This window comes from Notamacropus eugenii, chromosome 2, assembly GCF_028372415.1.
Source record: "Notamacropus eugenii isolate mMacEug1 chromosome 2, mMacEug1.pri_v2, whole genome shotgun sequence".
In the NCBI taxonomy this organism is placed as follows: Eukaryota; Metazoa; Chordata; class Mammalia; order Diprotodontia; family Macropodidae; genus Notamacropus; species Notamacropus eugenii.
The window spans coordinates 398,085,278-398,107,664 of NC_092873.1; the positions used below are offsets into that span (position 1 = coordinate 398,085,278).

The 22,387-nt window shown below is 36.7% G+C and overlaps 1 long non-coding RNA gene across 1 annotated transcript in view; it reads left to right on the forward strand.

Annotated features, from left to right (window-relative positions):
• Positions 1-18,345, forward strand: part of LOC140522432 (uncharacterized) — a 371,870-nt gene extending 353,525 nt beyond the window's left edge. The window contains exon 4 of the long non-coding RNA XR_011973335.1: positions 15,857-18,345. This is a non-coding gene — a long non-coding RNA (uncharacterized lncRNA). The remainder of the gene's footprint in view (positions 1-15,856) is intronic.
• Positions 18,346-22,387: the final 4,042 nt, after the last annotated feature.

The following is a 22,387-nucleotide window of genomic DNA, read 5'->3' on the forward strand; positions in this document are numbered from 1 at the left end:
AAATGTTTTCACACTAGTCATATCGCATAGAAGGATTATAACAAATGGGAGAAACCATGAGAAAGACAAAACAAAACATAACAAAAAAGAAAATAGTCTGCTTCATTCTGCATTTGAACTCCCTAGTTCTTTCTCTGGATGTGGATGGCATTTTGTATCGTGAGTCCTTTGGAAATGTTTTAGGTCCTTGCATTAATTAGTCCTTGCACACTGTGGCTGTTACTGTGTATAACGTTCTCTTGGTTCTGCTCCTTTCACTCAGCATCAGTTTATATAAGTCTTTCCAGGTTTTTGTGAAGTCTGTCTGTTCATTATTTCTTACAGCACAATAGTATTCCATTACATTCACATACCCCAACTTGTTCAGCCATTCCCCAATTGATGGACATAGCCTCGATTTCTAGTTGTTGGCCACCACAAAGTGAGCTGCTATAAATATTTTTGTACATGTGGGACCTTTTCCCATTTTTATGATCTCTTTGGGATACAACCTAGAAGCAATATTGCTGGGTCAAAGGGTATGCACATTTTTATAAACCTTTGGGCATAGTTCCAAACTGCTCTCCAGAATTGTTGAATCAGTTCATAGCTCCATCAACAATCAATTAGTGTTCCAACTCTCCCACATCTTCTCTAACATTTATCATTTTCTTGTTTTTTCATGTTAGCCAATCTGATGGTTGTGATGTGGTACCTCAGAGTTGTTTTGAATGTCTCTAATCAATATGATTTTGAACATTTTTTTATATGACTAGCTAGCTTTAATTTCTTTCTCTGAAAACTGTCTGTTCATATCCTTTAACCATTTATCAATTGCAGAATGACTTGTATTCTTAACCTTTGCTTTTGCCTTAATCCACTGTAGTATCTTTGCTTACAAAACATCAGAGACAGTGTTGTGCTATGGTCCATGAGGTCATGAAGAGTTGGACACAATTGAACAAGAACTAAGAGAGACCCTGTTATAAGTAATGGGGATACAAATACAAGCAAAGAGAAGGACCATATTTTTATATTCTAATGAGGGTACATGACACTAAAAGGTAAGAAGATACACCTGTGGGGGCATGGTGGAGAAGTCTGTGGTCAGAAGCACATCTGAAAAGGAAATGAAGCATGACTGGCCTGGACCAGTCCCTAAAATGGAGGCTGCTAAAAGGAACTCACCATGGGAGAAGGTTGCCAGCAGGGAGGAAAGATGTTCCAGGATGAAAAGACCCAAGCCAAGGTATTGAATAATATTTCTGTGTGGAAAGTAAAGTGAGACATGGTGATAAATCACATGATTAGAAGGTAAATGAAGTTTGATAGGATAGCCTTCTGAAAGGAAGGAAATGTATTTTTTGTTATTTATAGATGGAATTTTTCATCCATTCCAGTTCTGCTTTTGGGACAGTGGATCCATCCATAATGATGCAGTTAGATGAGTACTTTGGGATCTCCACTGAGTATCTGCCACACCTGAATAAATGTCACTGAGAACTGAATGGGCTAAATATCTTGGGCCCAAACAATTCATTTGTGTTTGCAAAGACCTGACATCAGGAAATGGAAATCTAATACTTAATTAAGATTTAAATATAATATATACAATACATATGCAAAAAAGCACAAGAATTAAAGAAAATGCATATGAAATAAAGTGTGGGAAGGATTTGGATCAATTTAACAAATTTAGTAAGCAGTCATTTAAACTAATGGCAAAAGGGAGGATTTCAGCGAGGCATTTATGAATATGTAACAACATAAATATTAGCATATAAATTAAAGGCAGAAAGAAGAAAAAAATACATACTGCAATAGCCATCATAAATTCCAAAGGTGATTTAGAGAAAGTTCTGGCAATATGATTTTTGCTTTCAAGCTTTCCCAAATATTTATATATTAACGGCATGATTGTCTCTAAAATAAGAATTTTCTGAAAGGTTAAATTAGCCTTAATCAACAGAATCTCAAAATCAAGGAGGAATATGAATTCTGACATGTTGATTGAAAAGTTGGAGACTGAGGAATTTTAAAAGTGGTTTTAAAGAAGGCAAAAACTCTCTTGCATATTGCATATTTAGATTCCAGGCACCTTGAGAGAACGTAAGAGATTTAACTATTGTTCTAACTAAAGTCTATAACCAATGTTGCTGCCTACTTTCTTTGGGTATAATTGTACTCATTCCCTGTTTAAAATGGCCCAAAGGTTTTGAGAAACCATCATTTCTCTTTCAAATGTAAACACAATTTTAAGCCACACCATTTATTTTGGAGTCTCAGATGAAGTCAGCCGAATTAATTTGAAATTAATAATATTAATTGAAAAATAACCTTCCCCATGATTTTGAAGAAATTCCAATTTGGGGTATTAAATTTTGTATCTCAAGCTATATTAATGAAATTGTGTTGAACCAAAAATATAATATTCCAAATTACCCCATTATTGATGTTCAGAATACTTTTTTCAAGATTACATATTTTGTTTGGGGGTTCCTGATTCTCTAGTTTCTTCCAGAGGTTGTCAGGAAAACAACTTTTAAGAGCAAAACAAATTCGAGTTATGATTTGTATTCTTTAGATCTCTAAGCAAAGTGGTACAAAAAGAGCATGAACATTTGAGTCAGAGGGTGTGGATTCAAATCCTGCCTTTGATAACATCATTGTTGTGACCTAGGTCACACTGGCTGAGTACTCAGTTTCTTCATTGATAAAATGAATGTTTTGATTAGATAGCCTTTGAAGATCTTTTTAATTTGTGATCTCTAATCAGATCCTTTGATCTTTGGTTTGTGTGATCCCTTGGTTTCTTTTACTGTTGGCTTTTATATTTCTGGGATCACAGGTCATAACTAAAAAGATCCCTTCTACAGGAAATCTTCCCTAACCCTTCTTAATCGCAGTGCTTTCTGTCTTTCAATTATTTCCTATTTATCCTCTATGTAGTTTGCTTTGTATATATATGCATTCGCGTGTTGTCTTCCCCATTAGATTGTAACCTCCTTGAGGTCAGAGACTGTCTTTTGCCTCTTTTTGTGTCTGCAGCACTTAGCACAGGACCTGACATATGGTAGGTGCTTAATAAATGTTGATTGAATTGAATCAAATTGAGTTAAAGTAGGAATTCTTAGAGACCCTCTGGTTTCTCTTGTAGGCATTCCCTTTCAAATCATTTCACAAATTAGAATACTCTTTCAAGTGCTCTATTTTTTTAAATCTTTTAACTTATTTTATCAAAAGGCAATATGCTTTTTTAAAAGGACCATGGAACCTTTCATTTCCATTTTTATAACCACTAACAGCTAGAAACAAACTCACTTTCACCTCTAGACAGTCCTCCCTTTGGAGTGCATGCCTGCAATCTGGATTGGTTGGAAGACTCCTGAGGTGGCTGTGCTCTATTTTTAGTAGGATCACTTCTCTGCTGTGTGTGTGTGTGTGTGATGGTAGGAGTCAGCAGAACAAACCAGTCATTGAGGATGTTGATTATGAAGTCATTGTTATCAGGGTTGTTGTATAATCTAACTTCAAGTATATAAATATCTTGCTATGAGAAAAATCTAGTCTGAAAGAGTTATTGGGTGGTACTGAGAAATAAATTGATGAGGGCCATATAACTAGTCGGTATCTGATTTGAATCTAGGTCCTTCTCCTTTCTGGAATAGCTTTCTGAGGCAAGAATTCTGGGTTCAGTCTGAAATCACATTAGCTGGTTACTACCCAGAGGGCCACTTCTACTACTCTCGGGGTTCTAGGAGTAACCCTGTGGAGCTAAGGTTTCCAATGCTTTCATCCAAGAGCACCTCTGTATGCTGATGATTCTTAAATGTCTTTCCTGCCCCAACCTCTCAGATATCTCAAACTGGATGTCCAGTAGACACTTTAAACTCAACATATATGAAACCAAACTCATTATCTTTCCTTCTAGTTCCCCCCCCCCCCCCACTTCCTATCTTTTGTATAATTGCAGGGGAAACCATTGTCCTTCCAGTTTCTCAGGCTCAAAACCTAGTGTTAACCTGGCCTCCTCACTATCTCCTCACTCCCTACATCCAATCTGTTACCAAGGACTGTTGATTTTACCTTTGAAATATCCATCAAATATGTCCCCTTCTCCCATTTGATACTGCCCCTAGCTTATCCTCATCACATCATACTTGTCCTATAATAATTGCCTGCTGGTGGGTCTGCCTACCTCAAGTCTCTTCCCATTCCAACTTATCCTCTATTCAGCCACCAAAGTGATTTTCCTAAAGCACAGGTCCGACCATGTCATCCAGCTTCAGGCATTTTCTCTGTCTGTCTCTCATGCCTAGAACACTTTCCCTCCTCTTGTCTGCCTACTGGCTTTCCTGAAGTCTTAACTAAAATCCCATCTTTTACATGAAGCCTTTCCTAACCCCCCCCCCCCACCTTTAGCGACTTCCCTCTATTAATTATTTCCTATTTATCTTGTATATTGTTTGCTTGTACATATTTACAAATGTACTCTCCTGTTAGACTACAAGCTTTTTGAAGGCAGGAATTGTCTCTTGCCTGTTTTTGTATCCTTAAAGCTTAGCTTAGTGCCTGACAGAGAGTAGGTGCTTAATCAGTGTTTAATGACTGACTTCTACTAGAGAGTTTTCTAAAGATTTTCAGACTGACAATTAGCTTTTAGAAAAGACTGTTTACTAATGTAAGGAAAGTTCCTACAAAAACATCTCCCCAAATGAGGAGTGCATTCTCCTATATACAGTCCTGGGGCTCATGTGGCAAAGGGATAAACTCACAGCTTTTGCTTCTTACAGTCCTTATCTCCCTTCGTGGGACCCTAGTGAAGTGCCACTTAGGTGTGACTTTCTGGATTCTGCTGGGTTCTGAAGCTGCATTTCTTCAATGTGTCCAGTTGGTCCTCAGTGTGTATCTGGGTTATTGATACAGATACTATTGTCAGCCACTAACAGGAATGAGGGGTTCTATGGGCCATGGTGAATTGTACCCACCTTCTGAAGTTCACTAGGTCATCTTCTGGGCATGGGGGTTGGAATGTGGCATTTCTTCCAGCCTTTCTTTCCCTCTTCTCTTGCTTTCTTCTGGCATAGACACAAAATACCTGCCTTTCAAGTCACTCATAAAGCTTTTCTTGCTGGAATGTCTCCTCTCATGTATAGAGGCCTTTCAACCAATTCTGTGGAGATGGTTAAACTTTGATCATATCTAGTTTATATCTTTGATTGATCAGAACATAGAACATGTTGTTATTTACACTAAGATCAAGGGATGGGGAATTTCTTCCTCCTTATACCACTAGCCACTGCTCCAAGATGCTTCTTAAATAAAAATTCAGATTTATATGGACTTTCCAATCTTCTCCTCCCAAATTTTCTTTTCTCTCTCTTAGCATTTTGTTATTTACAGGTTCCAACTCTAAAGAGATCAACCTACTTTTTTTGAAATCTGTTTCTTCATTCTATCCCTTACTGGTGCTAACCAAGGAGACAATGTCATATGGTTGTACAGAACATAAGAAACTAAAAATGTAAGTGTGGACTCTTCTGTTTCATAGCTACATGAACATAGGCAAGATTTTTAATTCTCTGAGCTTTGGTTTTCTGACCTAGGAGCTTGCCAATTCAAAAACTTAAACACAGCAGCAATTATTTCTCTGCTATGTCTTCTCCACGGTTCTTTTCGTTTCCCTTTGATTTTATAGGTAGTACTCGCCCACTTGCAAAGGGACAGTCCTCCAGAGTTTTCAGGTCTGGTAGAAGATAGAATTATTTGTGAGTCATAATGTTGGCTATAAAGGGCCTACCTGGTGACCTCTCCCCTTGGGCTATTTTCTTTGAGAGGACTCTGGCAAACTCCCTTCCTGCAAGAAAGCAGTTGTATCAACCACAAATTCAGAGATTCAGATATTCTCATGTTTAGAGGTAGTAACTACAAATCTCTATCTGCTACCTTCTGACACATGGGAGATGTGTTTCCACCTGAGTGAGCACTCTTGTGTTGTTCAAAACTGACAAGGTGCTCAAATTTCCCTTGATTATTTCTTTTTCTTTTCTTTTTACTTCCGAAAGAATCTTGATGAGGCAGCTGAATGTGATTATGCAAATCATCTAGGAGTGTTTTTTGCCAGGCCCAAAATGGAGGGATTCAGTAGGGAGGCTACAGACTCACCATGAGCTCCTGTGTATTCTCTTAGGACTCTTGGCTAGGAACAAAATTGGAATGAGGAGAAAGATTCTCAGTACTTGCTACTTTCAAACTAGACACTTGAAAGGCCATATTTACTGTAGATCATGGTTTCTTAACCTTTTTTGTGTCATAGATTCCTTTGGCATTCTGACAAACCCTTTCTCAGATTAATGTTTTTAAATGCATAAAATAAAGTGCATAGGATTACCAAGGAAACTGATTATTTGAAATAGTTACAAAAATCTTATAGACTCTCATGCTAAGAACTTTGGCTGTAAAATATAGATCCAAAGCTTGAAAGGGCCTCAGAAATAATCTAGTCCACCCTCCTCATTTTACAGATGAGGGAAATAAGACCAGGAGAGGTTAACTAATTTAGCTATTGTTGCGGAGTAGCAGCATTTGTTAAGTGATCACTATAGTTTAGGAAGAGGCACTGTGATAAGCACCGGGGATGCAAGTAGAAGTAAGGCAGTTTCTACCTTCAAACAACTTATATTCACATGGGGCATAGGGAAAGACAACAGACAAAAGAGTGTTGGAAGAGGGGGGAGAATCCTTGTGTTGGGGAATGGTGAGCAGAGTGGCATGGAGGTCTATTCCAACCTGGCAAGATAAGACAAAAGGTTCATCCTCTTTGGGGGATAGTAAAGAAAGAATACTTATACTCAAAATATGTTGAATTAAGTGTTTCTATGGAAACTCCCTTCCATGTATGATTTACTGAACTTGTCTCAGACATGGAATTCTATTGAAATTTATCTAGCTGTCATCATCCATAGGAGCAAAGATTCTTAAAGCTTAGAGGTCATCAAATTGAGGTTAATTGACCTTCCTGATTAGAGTCACTCAGCTAGTACTTGTTCATGACCTTGAACCCCAAAGCCTTGGAAATAAATCAAGGCTTCCAGCCTAGTACCTGCAGTCATCATTCTGGGAAGCAGCCTCTTTGGGAAGAAGCCTTACAATCACTCATGCCAATGCTACAGCCACAGTTACTGAAGACCCAGAAAAGACAGTTCTTGACACCAATGTCCTTCCAAAATGATTCAGCATCAGAAAATGATATGATTTTATTATTGCAAATGACACTCAAAAAAAGACAGTAACATCTTTTCTGTTGAACCCTAGGGGACCTTTCCATCTGACTCACAGTTGAAACCTTACCTATGTGTTGTTTTCTCCTTTAAAATGTGATTCTGGAAAGTGTAGACCATCTTACTTTTCCATTAGTATTTCCTAGCACTCAGCACGGTGCTTTGCACATAGAAAATTCTTGATAAAAGTTTTAGTCGTTCATTAATTCATTCAAAATAGGGATATAAAGTCATGTCTCCCTGACATCAAGTTCAGCTTTTTATTCATTATGTGCTGTTTCTATGCAAAGAAGAAACTTAGGATCTGTGGCAAGGAGGATTTGGTTACTCATAAATATACAAGCATACACATGGCACAGGAGGACATTGTGTTAGGAGCAAGAAAGCTCTGAATTATTCACAGGTTGGTAGACAATCCAAACTCTGCCCCCTCAAAAAGGTAATTTTTTTGCATTCTGTTGCAAATGAAGTGCCTCCCCAATCCCCCAACCAATCCGTTGACCATTTATAACTTTTAAGGCCACATACAAATTAAATTGTAGAATTATATTTAATAGGCTTCCTTTTGAGAGCACTTGTAACACAAAAACTACTCATTCTGATTTTGCATGCTACTTAGTATGCAATAATTACATGAACACATACTTAGGGAAAATAAAAACAAAACCAACTTCATGTATTGAAAAGAGAGGCAAGAAATTGTGAGTTTGAGCTGTACTGAAAGAAGTGAAAGGTGGTTATTGAGTATCAAAATATATAGACAGATATCTTGAATACTATCACATAAATCCTTTAGCATTGTGTGTTCATTGTGGAATTCACTGTGGATACTCTAACTATATCTTGTTGCTTTAAAAAAATGATAATAATTTGAAATGATACATTTTGTTTTGATACAACACACACTGACCAAAAGCCACTTAATACTCCATGTATATTTCCTAAACAGACAAAATGACCCCATGGTGATTGTGAATGACTTATTATAAAAGGCTGCCCTCATATCAGAAGTCATTGAACAGTTGACAAAAAGGCTTACTTTGCCCTAACATAGCAAAGATAGGTAACAAAGATACAGTGGTGCTTATCTTCAACTTTGGTAGATAAGGAAAGCTTCACCTCCTCATGGAAAGGTATCTGCTTGACAAGTCATCATGGTATGACCATTTGTGTGTAGTCATAGATACCCTCCAAATCTGAGAGGCTTAGACGCTACATGGCTGGGACTTATTAATGCATTTATGTGATCAGGAAAATTCATCAAGGGAAGCTAGAACCTGACCCAGGAAAAACTTTGTCTCCTTTAAGGGGAAGCTAATTCTGTTGGAGGAGGGGAAAAGGAAGGGCTTAGGCCTATTCTATTTTGGGAGTATATAGTAGTTTTATCACATATGTCTTTTTATACTTCAGAAATTTGCCAGTTCTTCAACATCCAGAGAAAGAACTATGGAATTCAACTGCAGAATATAGCAGATCATTTTTTTGTGTGTGTATTATGTTTTGGTTTGTTATATGATTTCTCCCATTCATTATAATTCTTCTACACAGCATGACTATAGTGAAAATGTATTTAATAGGAATGCATGTGTAGATCCTATATAAAATTGTATGCCATCTTGGGGAGGGGGTGGGGAGGTAGGGGTAAAAAAAAAATCTAAGTTATATGGTAGTGATTGTAGAACACTGAAAATAAATAATATTAATAAAAAAATTTAAAAATAAAGAAATTTACCAGTAAAAGGAGGGATGTATAGTAAACCATTTAGTATCAACATTGTCCATTTTTTTTGATAAGTGTGGGAAGATTCTGTGAATTTGTAAACCATACTGGGATAAAGTATGTTGGCAATTAGCAGATTTGCAGATTTGAAATTTACCAGATAAGATTTTGAGATGTTTTCATCAAGCCTAATCTATTGGTTAGGGTCTCTGGCTTTTTTAAAAGTAGGATATGTCTCTTAAGACCAAGCATTTTTAAAGTCTACAAAACCTTATCCTAATCTTTCAAGGAAACACACACACACACACACACACACACACACACACACACACACACACACACACACACACATATACACATATATGAAAGGTAAAGGATGTGTTTTCTACCCAGTGACAGAAGTGGCTCCTTTTGTATATCCTATCTTCTTAAGACTTTCTTAACTGGAAACTAGCTGAATGACAATGGCTAGTATGAACCATAACTCCCAAGAATCGAAATGTCTATGTAATGCCAATTTCTTGCTATAATACATATTTTAGATTATTTAGAATACCCTTCGGTTTTGATTATTATGCAAAATTAAAGTGCTTGCTATAAATGAATCTTGGTCTTAAAGAGAATTAGTTATGTATTCAGTGATCTTTTTTGAAATCACTTGACTTTTATCCTGCCTTTTTTAGAACCCTCCAAATTCTTCCTTACCCTCTCCCCTATTAGTTTATTGTGGCTTTCATTCTTCTCCCCTCTCTCCCCTCTTTTCACATACTAATGAGAACTACACTGACTTCTTGATATAATTTCTAGGTCAAAGTTGATGACAAGGGGATAGAATGATTGTTTTACTAAGTCAAGAATGTCACTAAGAGAAGATATGTTTCATAAAGCTTTCCTCAAAACATTTGGAGCAAGTGAGATCCTTAACTAACTGGAAAGTCCAATTTAATCAGCATTTTGCATTCCCCAGGCATTCCAGCTAATCAAGACCATGGTCTACAGAGTGATGATTTTATCTGTTTCTGCATGTACTTGTCATGTGGGTGCCAGACTATATCTACCTAATGCCTTGTGGCCACAGCTTATAATGGAATCATTAAATCCAGCCTCTGATACTTTCTAGCTGTGTGATCTTGGGCAAGTTACTTAACATTTACTTAATGTTAAGTAAACTACCTTAGTTTTCTTGATTGTAAAATAGAGGTAATAAAAGCACCTATTTCCAAAGATGTTTGTGAGGGCCAAATTAAATACAAATTATAAACTACATAGCTCATTGCCTGAAGGTGCTAAATAAATAAATTCTTAGTTGATGTTATATAAATGCTAGCTGCTATTTTTATTATTTTTCTCACAACAACCCTTTGAGGTAGGTAGGTGCTGGTATTATACCCATTTTGCAGTTGAAGACACTGAGGCAAATAGAAACTAAAGTGAATTGCCCAGGGTCACACAGCTAGAAAGGATGTGAGGGCAAATTTGAAATCAGATCTCTTAGATTCTAGGCCTACTGCTCTAGTTACAGTATACACTCCGCTGCCCTAAGGTGTTAAGATGGGTCACTCACATAAAATAAATTCATAAAAGAAATTCATTTTAGCGTTGACAAACTGAATGCAAACCAGGAGGGATCCATTTAATTACTGTTCTACCTTGTTAGAGAAACAATACAACCTGTTATTTTCAGTTCTCTGTCAAAAAGAAATACAGATGAGGTTTGTCGACCTCGCTGAGTGTGATTGCATTTTATCCTTTGCCTTTATTAGTCCTGTCACATTTCATTTTGCCACACTTACCAGGATGAATGGAAGTGAAATCACTTTTAATATCTTCTTGACCTCATACAATATATTAGGCCTAAGCGAAAAAGCCACCCTACCCCCCTTCTGGATGCAAAGGGCTGATTGCAGATATTTATGTTATGACAGCTCTTTGTATAGGAGTATGCCACAGTTCATTGAATGAAGGTGAGCATCATGAGGAATGTTCATGTCCCAAATGATTAATACCACTTTTGGTAGTGCGATGGGATCTATTTTTTGTCTCCCTGGGATGGAAGTTCAAGGACAGAGGGAGAGCAGCATCTCACTGAAAAATAACTTTTTTTTAATGGGGATAAAATAAAATAAAATTTCTCAAATATTTAAAATAGAAATTTGATAGAAAAAAAATTTGGATGGGGAAAAATGAACTAATGATGAGGTGCTTGGTTAATATAAGTAAGAATATGGTAGAAATAAGAATTCACTCTAAATAATAAACTAATAAAATCAATTGTAGGATCAACTTCTCTTGCCTCCCCGCAAACCATAGGTAAATTAGATATATTAGTTAAGGAATGAATATATCTTCTTTATGACTGACTTCTGAAAGAAGTTTTAAAGAAGTGAAATCAGTATTATGCTTATTTTGACTTTCATTTTTTAATATCGTTTTGACCATCCATTTTAAATGTCCTTATGAGAATGGAATTTTAACTCATCTTGCTTGACCATGGGAGGAGAAGTCTCTTGCTCATGAGAAATCCCTGAATTACAACCCAATTTTGTACTCAGTTTAAATAAACATTAGTTCCCCTGCACTTTTGTTTCTAAAGAAACAATGGAATTATATTGAAAGAACAACAATGGTGAGGGTCAATTTTTACCATGGGAAGAAAATAGCGACTTCTCATGTCAGATCAGAATTCACTTACATTAGATAAGATTCATGGTTTCATAGTACAGGGTTTCATATGTTACATAATTAGGGTTCGGCTCCTACCTCTGACCTTGACTACCTCTGTGCCTTTGACCACCCAGGTAGAACATTACAGAGACAGGATTTGAACTCAGGCTCTTTGTCTCCAAACTAGTGTGTCTGTCCACTTTCCCCCCCATCCTATGCTTTCTTCTCTGTCTTATTCTACATGTCATGATATTTTAAGGACAGTGATGATATTTTCTGTTCCTGTATAAATCTAGGCGGCAGAGCTTCAGTTTTCAAAATAATGGAATCATTTTGTTACTGAGCCATCTACAGCCTTCCGTTTACTGATTTTTTCAGACAGAATCTCATTAACAGTGAGATTCACAATTTAATTTACAATCATTGCCTATGTTAAGCCACTATCTATCTTTCCAACTCCTAATAATATTTGTTTAGGTCCATCTCCTACAGAACAAAAACATTCCAAATCTCCAGGATTGGGTATATATACTATTTGTAGCTATCTGTGCCTTTTTGCTTTAAGAGGTTGTTATCTTTTGTGAGGAAGTACATAGCTGTTGGCTTGTTGTCTTGCTCATTAGACTGTAATCTCTTTAAGAGCAGATACAATCTTTTGCCTTTCTTTGTATCCTTAGCAGTTAGCACAGTGCATGAAACATAGTAAGTGGTTAATAATGCTAGTTGACTGACTGATGGAGTAAGAACTATCCTAGAGAAAACAAGGATAGGAAGAGGAGTTAGATTAGATCAACTATATACTGAGGGTGCCAGTGCTGTAGAAAACACAATTGTCAGATCATGCAGAAATCTATTCTCAAAATATCTGTAAAAGTAGTGGGTTCTGCTAAGGCTCCTAGGTGGTATAGAGTGTTAGACCTGGAGCCAAGTTCAAATCCTACTGCAGATACTTACCTAGCTATGTGACTGAGCAAGCCAGACTTCTTTGTTTCCACTTTTCACATCTATAAAATGGGGAAAATAATAAAAACTACCTTGCAGGGTTGCTTTGAGACTCAGATAAGATAACATATGAATGTGATAAGTCAGTGAAGACTTCTCAGGGACCTAAGTCTAAACTAAAGCAGACATAAGGCCTGCATTTCAGTTTATCAAAATCATAAGATATGGGGAAACTTGAAGTTGTGAAACCATCTGTCACCCCTCTCCCCAGTTTCCCTAACTCCCATTTCCTTATTTCTGAAAATAAAGACTGCTCACTAAGGCTCTTGACCAAAAGGGTAAGGGAGATTTTGTGGTTTTCTTCTATATAACCTTGCATCTGTTTCTGTAAAATGCTTGCCCTCTTCCAATCTGCTTGGAGGAGGGTGAAGTCTGGTTCTTGCAAGAACCGAATAAAGGATTTTTTGTTTATACTTTGAGATACCTCTGATGAGTAGGGGTCTCGCCATCCCACACACATATATAAAACATTTTGCAAACTCTAAAACATGATATAAATGTGAATGGTTATTGTTATTAATAATCAAACAAAGGCTTCGGAAATATCCTAAATTTTATTGTTACTGAGCAGTTGACAGAGATAATTAATGCCCACCTATATAAGCTTACTTTCCTATATTTGCAAAAAAAAAAAAAAAAAAAAAGGAAAATAATCTTTTTTTGCATTTTGAGGGCATTCTTAATAAAGGTATAAGAAAGGATTAGGATGGTTTTTGCAAATGACATTCTATGTCAGAAGAAATAAGATCTATTTCACATTATTCCTCTTCATGTACTCTTTCAGTCAATCTAGCCTACTTGTACTCTTCCCCAAACTTGGCCTTCTCTCTCCCACACTTCTGCAGGCTGTTCTCCATGCCTGAAATGCACTCTCTCCCCACCTCCATCTATTTGAATCCTTGGCTTCTTTCATGACTCAGCTTAAGTACCACCTCCCACAGGAAGCCTTTTCTACACCAAGTTCTAAGTGTTTGTTCTCCCTCTTAAAATTATCTCATATTTTCTTATTGGTGCATATGTTTTTCCTTTGAAGAAAGGAACAGTTTATTTTTTAACTTTATGTCCTCATCTGTTTTGTCTTGCCTAGAGCAGGTGCTTATTGGTGTTTGTTCAAGTGAATTGTTGAATGCAAGGAACATCTGGATTTTCCCAGCTGTGTGTAGCTCCAACTTTTGTATCCAACCTCTTATTTTATTCTTCAAAATGGTTAGTTTTTGGTGAGGACAAAAATGAATGAATTTTCTGTTCAGCTTTTTACTCCCACTTAAAGGGTGATTTGCTTTTGTTGGATGCATATTTATTGCTTATCTTTGAATTCCATGAAAACATGGTCTTTTCATTAGGAATATCTCAGTATCACAGACATAATGCAAATAACCATTAAATCTCCAACCTCTCAATTTGGAGCAGTTAAATCATGAGTGACAGAATAATCAACACTATTTATAAAGCAAAGAATTCTCGTAAAATATATCTTAGGGTAACTTCTTACAACTGAAATATGTGGTGGTTACAAGATAGGATGATGCTTACACTTCTCTCCCTGTTAAAAATAGAGTTTGTGGAGAATGGGAAGAGATCAATTTTCTATACAATGAAAACTCTTGAGAACATTATGGAAAATTATCATTTCAATTGATATGCAATCATTCTGTCATACACATGAACTGGATGGTGCTATATATAGTCTCTAGGGAGAATGAGGCTCCCTTAATTTTTTCTTAATGCTTTAGAAAATTATCACTTCTAAATTTAAGAGATTAAAAAGCTCTGTTTACTTGCATTGTTCATTGATCTATTGCCTCTCTTGTCATGAGACTTTGGAAGCTAGATTGGAGACCTGTCATTGATGACTTCTCTTGGAGAATGCCCAGGGAAAGGAGTCTTACTCGACAGTGACCTTCAGAACCATCAAATACTAACAGCAAAATCATTGTTGAAAAACCCCCTAATGGTAGCCTGTTCTTCAGAAATCTGGAGAGATAGAAAGTAATACTTTCTAAAACTAGATTCCTCTTATTAGGGCAGAAAGTGGTCATCATTCATGTCTATATTCAATACACTTTACAGTAAGGAAAAATATGATTGGTTTTTCTTTTTTTAACTGAACAGCTCACACTAGCTAGACAAGAGCTGGATAACAAAGCATTTATTCTCTGTTTGCAATCAGCAACTTTATCATAAAAGTCCCAGGACACACTAAGTTACCCAATTTAGGGAATTCTCCCAACATTCTGAATTATACCTTGTCACCCTCTAGAAAGCAACAAATGGTTTTTAATCATTAATACTCATAGCATGGAACAAGTGGTGTTCCACAACTATCACCTCCCAGGACCATAGCCATATGGCTTTTCATTAATAATATGAAGTAAAGAATTGAGAGTCTACTCAATTTTATTCACTAATGGCACTGAGCTAAAGGGCTAATTCTTTGGATTTTGGTTTAAATAAGAATTCATTAGTGAAAAGGGCCACAAACAAAGTTAATGAGGCCTAATTGAGATAAGTGTAGGGTACATCTTTTTAATTCCAAAGCAACTGGTGAGAAGTGAAAAAAATCAATTAAACACACTTCAAAAAATTAATAGGTGTGAATTGGGTACCATTTAGTAATCTATGTTTGCAAACAAAGATATGTGAATGGTAAGACTGATCCTGCTCAAACTCAGGCAAATGAAATAAAATTTAGAGCCATTCAAAAAATACCAACATACTCTGAGAGAGATCTATTGGTAAGGATCTCCTACCCTAATCATGCGTCTGTTTGAAGCACTTGTGATTTCATCAGTGTGGTATGATATAGTGTTACCTGTCAATGAGTTTTGATACAAGACTTCCTAACTGCAGCATTCTCTCTGCTATTCCATGACAGTTCTTACCCTAAATGTATTTCAAAATAACAACAATGAAGTGAAGATAATTATGAAAATTCAGACATTGTGAAATTCGATTTGATGTCACGAAAGGCAAATAGAGACATTACATCTAATTTCCACATAGTCAAGGCTTCTATTTACTTTGCATAACTCAGAATGGATAGTTCTAAGGGTATCAATGGATCTACATTATTTTCTGAACTTGTTTGGATCCCATGTGTTCAGTCCCCAGATTCCATTGATCTGGACACTAAGATCTTAAGTCATAGGATTTAGGAGTGGGAAGCAATTTTAGAATTGAACTACAGTGGCCCAATTCTCTTATTTTATAGATGAGAAGAATGATGCAGAGAGACTGCATTTTATCCAGGTTTACACAAATACAAGAATCAGTGCCAGAATTTAACCCTAGCTCTTCTGACTATATATCCTCCATGCTGTAACTCCCAGGTAAGTAGTTTTTGTTCAATCTGGATGTGGCAAATTGGTTATAGATTCCTAAGAACCAGTTACTTTCCTGACTGCCTTTCTAGGAAGATCAACATCAGAGCATCTTGATACCCACAGTGACAGTCAGATCTGTTTACCACTGCAGCTGAGCTGCAACCAGAATCCTTTCTGCCTCCTCTCTCTGTCACTTCTCATTTGTTTTTTTGATATTCACAGAATGAAAAGATGGCTCTGTTATATGCTCGCATTGCTTTCTCAAAAGTTAAGGTTTTCCAATCACTTTTTACCAATGAACTCCTTGGCTTTTGTTAAAGCTTTCCATACCCCATACTCCTTATGTAAGGAAATAAATTCTAGAGTTTACTATGCATTTGCATGTAAGAAATAAAATAATTGCAAGTTTAGTAAGAATGGGACATGATTTTCTAAGGGTACAACAAACATTTACAACTTCATTGTTTGGAAAAAAAATTAAATATTAAAATAAATACATTATCAGGTCTCTTGATAAACTTCTTGTATCATCTGTTTTGTGACGTCTGCCCTCAACAATAGATGAACATAGTTTGTTGGGGTGGATATATTTGGGCATTCATCCAGATAAGTGACTTCCCATGTTCCCTCTTGGTCAATGGCACCACATTCCTCTTTGCATTACAGGGAGGCAGGTGGTGAGTATGTTGCAATTCAACAAAAGGAAGCTCTCCAGAGGTATGAGCTGGCAGCCACATAAGTGTCCTTCTTTGTTGCTCTCTCAAGCTGTATGCTGATTCTCAAGTACAGTTCATATCTCGAAATGTGCATTACTGAGATATGACTTCAAAAGTAAGAAGTGCTAGTCTGTAGAGATTCTTGAATGACATGCTACAAGAGTTGAACTTTATACATTAGACAGTAGATGGCTGTACAAGTTTTCTAGCAGAAGAATAGGGAGAATTAGGCAGGTAAAATAGACTATAAGCTGATCAGGAAATGAGGAGCTATCCAGCAACTGAAATCACATAGGCATTGCAGACAGGAACTTTACATTTGAAATTAATTAGTTGAGGCTACACTGCAGAAGCTGCCTAACATATCCAGTGCTATGAGAACTTGTGAGAATTAGGGGACTCTGCTGGTTCTTCTTAACAGTTTTCTTATGGAAGATTCTAAGTGTCTTTATTAAAAGCAAGCTACTGATGGGGTCAAACTTAAAAAGAGTTGTCACCTTGTCTTGTTTGATAACCATTCATGGAGTATGTGTGTGTGTGCACACGTATGCATGCACACATGTACATATGTGTTTGTATTTCTCATTGTAGCCATTCATAAATTCTCTGTACCCCAGAGAGAGAAATGATTATTTCTCTTTTGTATTTAATAACTAACTATTGCATTCCCACCCCTCCTTTCTATTTCCTCATCCAGAAATCAGCGAGCATGGGAAATCTTGCACAAAGATTTACTCAGCCCGCAAATCTAAGATCTAATCAAAGATAGTAAAGAAACTAAGTTTGGGTGAATGAGTAGATTCCTGCTGATTGTGTTTACTTAGGTCTGGGAAAATGTGGGTTCTTCCTTTTGTCAGAAGGGTGATATGGAAATTGATAAATCTCTTTGACAAAGATTTAGTTGCTCAGTTTCATGTAGATTAAGATCCTCATTGGAATAAGCCCACCTCTTATTATAATATTCTTTTATTAATTGTTAACCCATCAGGGTTGATTGCCACCCTCAGGAACATCCATTCTTCCAAGGCCATATAAACTGTGAGCCCACTACCATGATTTATCTTTGGCATCTGAGAATGTCACTGACCCATTCTATTGGTAATATGCCAGTATTATTAATAAAATAGCTAATTACCTAGAAACTATATATCTTGAACTTTTAAAATATCACAGCAGAACTTTTGTGTTGGTTTTCATCACTCTGTGCCGGGCTGGTGAGAAATGGAAGCAGTTCTGGGGATCAAAAAGAGAATCAGTGGTGGTAACTTCTTGCTTGCTAGCCTCTATTTTAACCCATACATAGAGGCTTTAGAGGTTTGAGGATCTACCCCCTTGACCATCTTAGAACGTAAAAGTTAGTCTAGACATACAAAGTGTCACAGGCCCACAGGTAGCACCAGGATTTTAAGTATGAGTGACTGCTTGATGGTGCAGGGGAAAAAAATAAAAGAGCTATTTTCCATAACACATTTTTAATTCAGCGAAAGTGACCAAGAGATTAATCAAGAAGTTAAAAAAACAAAAACGAAAATATCCCAAAAGCGAAAGTGTGAATTTAAATATTATTTTCAAAATAATTAATTATTTATGTATTACTTTCAAAATGATCTTGTGATTTTGGCTCTTGGAATTCCTGGCTTGTATCAAGACTTATCTCCTCAACCCCCTACCTCTATCCATTGTTAGTGCTCTCTCCTTAAACATAAAAAAAAAAATTATGCTTCTTTAATATATACATATATATATGTGTGTGTGTGTATACATATATATATATACATATATACATTATTTCTTAGTATGTATGTATTGTTCCCCTGTTCTGTATGCCTGACTACTCAGAGTCTATCCAATATGGACTGCCTCCACTTTTTGTCACCTTTGCCAATTTTCAGAATGTGAGGTAAAAGGAAGGGAATGGAAAGGAAGGGAATGCTTGCTTTCAGAAAGGAATAGAAAGGAAACAAGGAAGAAAGGAAGTAGGGGAGGAAAAAGGGAGGAAGGATCTAGGCAGAGCAATATATAGATGCGTATCTAAATATATAGGTGACACAGTTAATGTATAGAGATTATATATTCAGATATAAAGAGATAAATCTGTATTAGAAAAAAAGAGAGAAACAGAAAAATAGGAGGAAGAGGAGGAGGAGGAGAAGAACAATGAGCAAGGACAACACTAGTACTTGCAGTTTCTTCCCTGAAGGAACTTAAAATCTGGTAAAGGTCTAAGTAAAGAAAATCATCAGGATGATTGAAGATGGAAATTTGACTGCAGACGTCAATTAAGAGACTTCTGGAATTATTCAAGCATGAGGTAGTAAATTGTAGTAGCAGTGAGACTGAAATAGAAGGGATAGATGTTATAGATATTGTGAAGAAAGATTTTGCAGGATGTCGTACAAGACTGGAGAACAATGGAGAAGAAATAGGTAAAGGTGATTAGCTCGTTAGATATCTATAACTTTCTTTGTACGTAACTCATTTCATTGCACAACCTAGAAGCTTAATAACTGTTTGTGTGATGAATGTTATTCTCTATTACCTTTCTATGGATATCAATGTCTTCTCATCACCTGAAGTACAAATGCCTTAGTCTGGCAACAGAGGATATGCATTGTCTTGTTCCAAGGATGTTTCTACCCTTATACTCCACTTTCCTTCAATTCAAATTTTCCATTTTAGTCTGATCTATTTATACTTCGCTAATGTCTTTGCCTTTGTGATTTCATGTCTAAGTCATCTTCATAGAACAAATCTTCAAAAATATTGAGGCGCCCACTAATGCTCTTCTCTTCTGCAGACTAAACTTTTGCAGTTCTTCCAATGAGTTCTTGTATGACAAAAATTTGAGTATTTTCACCATCCTAGTTACCTTACCTCTTTCTTCTAGAACTTGATATCCAGTCATTTCCATTTATGAGAAAGAGACTAAAGAATTCAGTGCTTCAAAACTGAAACCAAATAAATTAATTAAAAAAAAAAAAGAATTCAGTGCCTCCCACAATTGAGTAATTGAGATAGTAGAGTAATGCTGCTCATCTGCATAAGTCCTATAAATCCAATCCAATAAATATTTAAGAACTCCTACTAACTGCCAAGCTCCATACTAAATGGATAGAGATATAATAAAAAGGAAAATAGTCCTTGACCTCAAGGAAGTTACAAGCTGATTGGAGGGTGGGGAGAGACAATTGCAAACAGGCAGGAATGAGTGGGAGGAGGGAAACCAAGCAGAGCAGCAAATACACAGTGGAATGAGCTGAAAACATCAATTTAGATCTTTTATTGAGGAAGACATTGGAAGGAGTTTGGTAATAAACCCTCTAACTGTCCAGTCAGAGGGGAGAGGAGGCTAAGGGAGGTTGTATTGGTGAAGGCTAGAGTTAGCAGGATGGTGATGAGGCATCTTATTCTGTGGAGTTGGAGCCAGGCAAAGCAGCAGGTATTGAGTGGAGTGGTAACACTGTGCCTAAGTAACAATAGTGAAAATAAACGTTTTTCTTGGTTCTACTCAGAGACAGAGGCTTTGAATAATCAAACAAGACTTCACAATAATGTATAATAAATATTGCTGGGGATGGAAGCTCAATTCCAGGTGGACAGTCTCGGGCGGGTAAAGGTGGGAACTTCTAAATCTTAGAGTTCTCACGAGACCCCCCAGGAAACGACTGGGAATCAAGGTGAACCGAGCTATCTCGTGTATTTCCGCCTCTTTCCGTGAGAAACGTGATGGGAGAGAGTTCTCCCCGCCCTCGAGATTGTCCCGGATCTGGGCACACTATTGTTATCTAACAGCACGGTATTCAGATGCAAAATATGCTGCTGGAGAGTTTAAGTAGGATCAGGAAAGCCTGAAAGTTCTCTTGGGCGGAGGGGCGCGGAGCGGACAGGACACAAGGCTCCGCTTTCCCTCTTTCTTTTCTCCCCTCGCCCTCTCTCCCCACTTACACTTCTACTTCCAATCTCTTATTGTAAGATCTTTGCCTCCTTGGGAGATTCTTCGCTCCCTCCTAAGGAAGAATTCCCCTGCACTTGTAACTAGACCCTGAAATAAAGCTCAACCCTTGTTCGACTCTGGAACGTCCTTTCTCTCATACGAGCATCCGGTTTGGCCAACCGAAGACCTCCGATAGAGGTAAGGGAAGACTCGGGTAGCCCACAGGCCACTAGGCCTGGCAAAATATAACTCATCTGAAACAAGAATGAATTTATTACTAGACCAAAGAGTTGAACAAATCCTTGATTTCTTGAGCCCTTAAATTGAAAAGGTAATTTATTTTTGAAACTAGATTACTGTTACTTGTGAACAAGTATACTAAAAATTCTTTGGAGAAAAAGTTATTTCCAACTTTTTAACTCAATGAAAATTTGTATTTGGAGTTCTTAATTAGTATGCCTAAATTATAGAGATGTCTGATTGAATCTACATTAGCTCTTCTCTTAAGATATAAATCCATTGAAATGGTGATGAGGAGAAGTGATTATCTTTTTTTAAAACAAATTTTAATGTTAAATATATATTTGGAAAAGAAAAATAAGGTCCTCTCCCACCCACTGGTTGTCTTTTTTCTTTGTTACCTATATTCTTCCTCTAGTAACATGCTGGTTGTAAGACATGCTGTGAAACCTAAATATATAAGACATGCAGGAGCTCCAAGAATATAACTGTTTAAACCCAAGGACCCCAGCTTTTTCGATAAGAACTCACTGTTTGACAAAAATTGCTGGGAAAACTGGATAATAGTGTGGTGAAAACTAGGCATAGAACAATACCTGACACCATACACAAGAATAAAGTCCAAATGGGTACACAATCTAGGTATAAAGATAGATACTATGGACAAATTGGTGGAGCAAGGAATAGTGTATTTATCAGATTTATGGAAAAGGGAAAAATTTTTGACTAAAGAAGAGATAGAAAGCATTATGAAGTGTAAGATGGATAATTTTGATTACATTAAACGGAAAAGTTTTTGCACAACCAAACTCAATGCAACCAAGAATCAGAGGGATACAGAAAACTGGGAAAGAATTTTTGCAGCTAGTGTCTATGATAAAGGTATCATTTCTAAAATATATAGGGAACTGAGTCAAATGTACAAAAATACAAGTCATTCCCCAGTTGATAAATGGTCAAAGGATATGAACAGGCAGTTTTAAGAGGAAGAAATTAAAGATATATATAGTTATATGAAAAAAATGCTCTAAATCACTATTAATTAGAGAGATGCAAATCAAAACAACTCTGGGGTACCACATCACACCTATCAGATTGGTAAATATGACAGAACAGGAAGATGATAAATGTTGGAGAGGATGTGGGAGAGTTGGAACACTAATTCATTGTTGGTGGATCTGTGAGCTGATCCAATCATTCTGTATAGCAATTTGGAACTATACCCAAAGGGCTACAAAAATATGCATACTCTTTGATGCGGCAATGTTGCTTCTAGGACTGTATTCCCAAGAGACCATAAAAATGAGAAAAGGTCCCACATGTACAAAAATATTTATAGCAGCACTCTTTGTGGTGGTCAAAAACTGGAAATTAAGGGGATGTCCATCAACTGGGGAATGGGCTGAATAAATTATGGTATATGAATGTAATGGAATACTATTGTGCTATAAGAAATGATGAACAGGAAGACTTCAGAGAGGCCTGGGAAGACTTATATGATCTGATGATGAGTTAAAGGAGCAGAACCA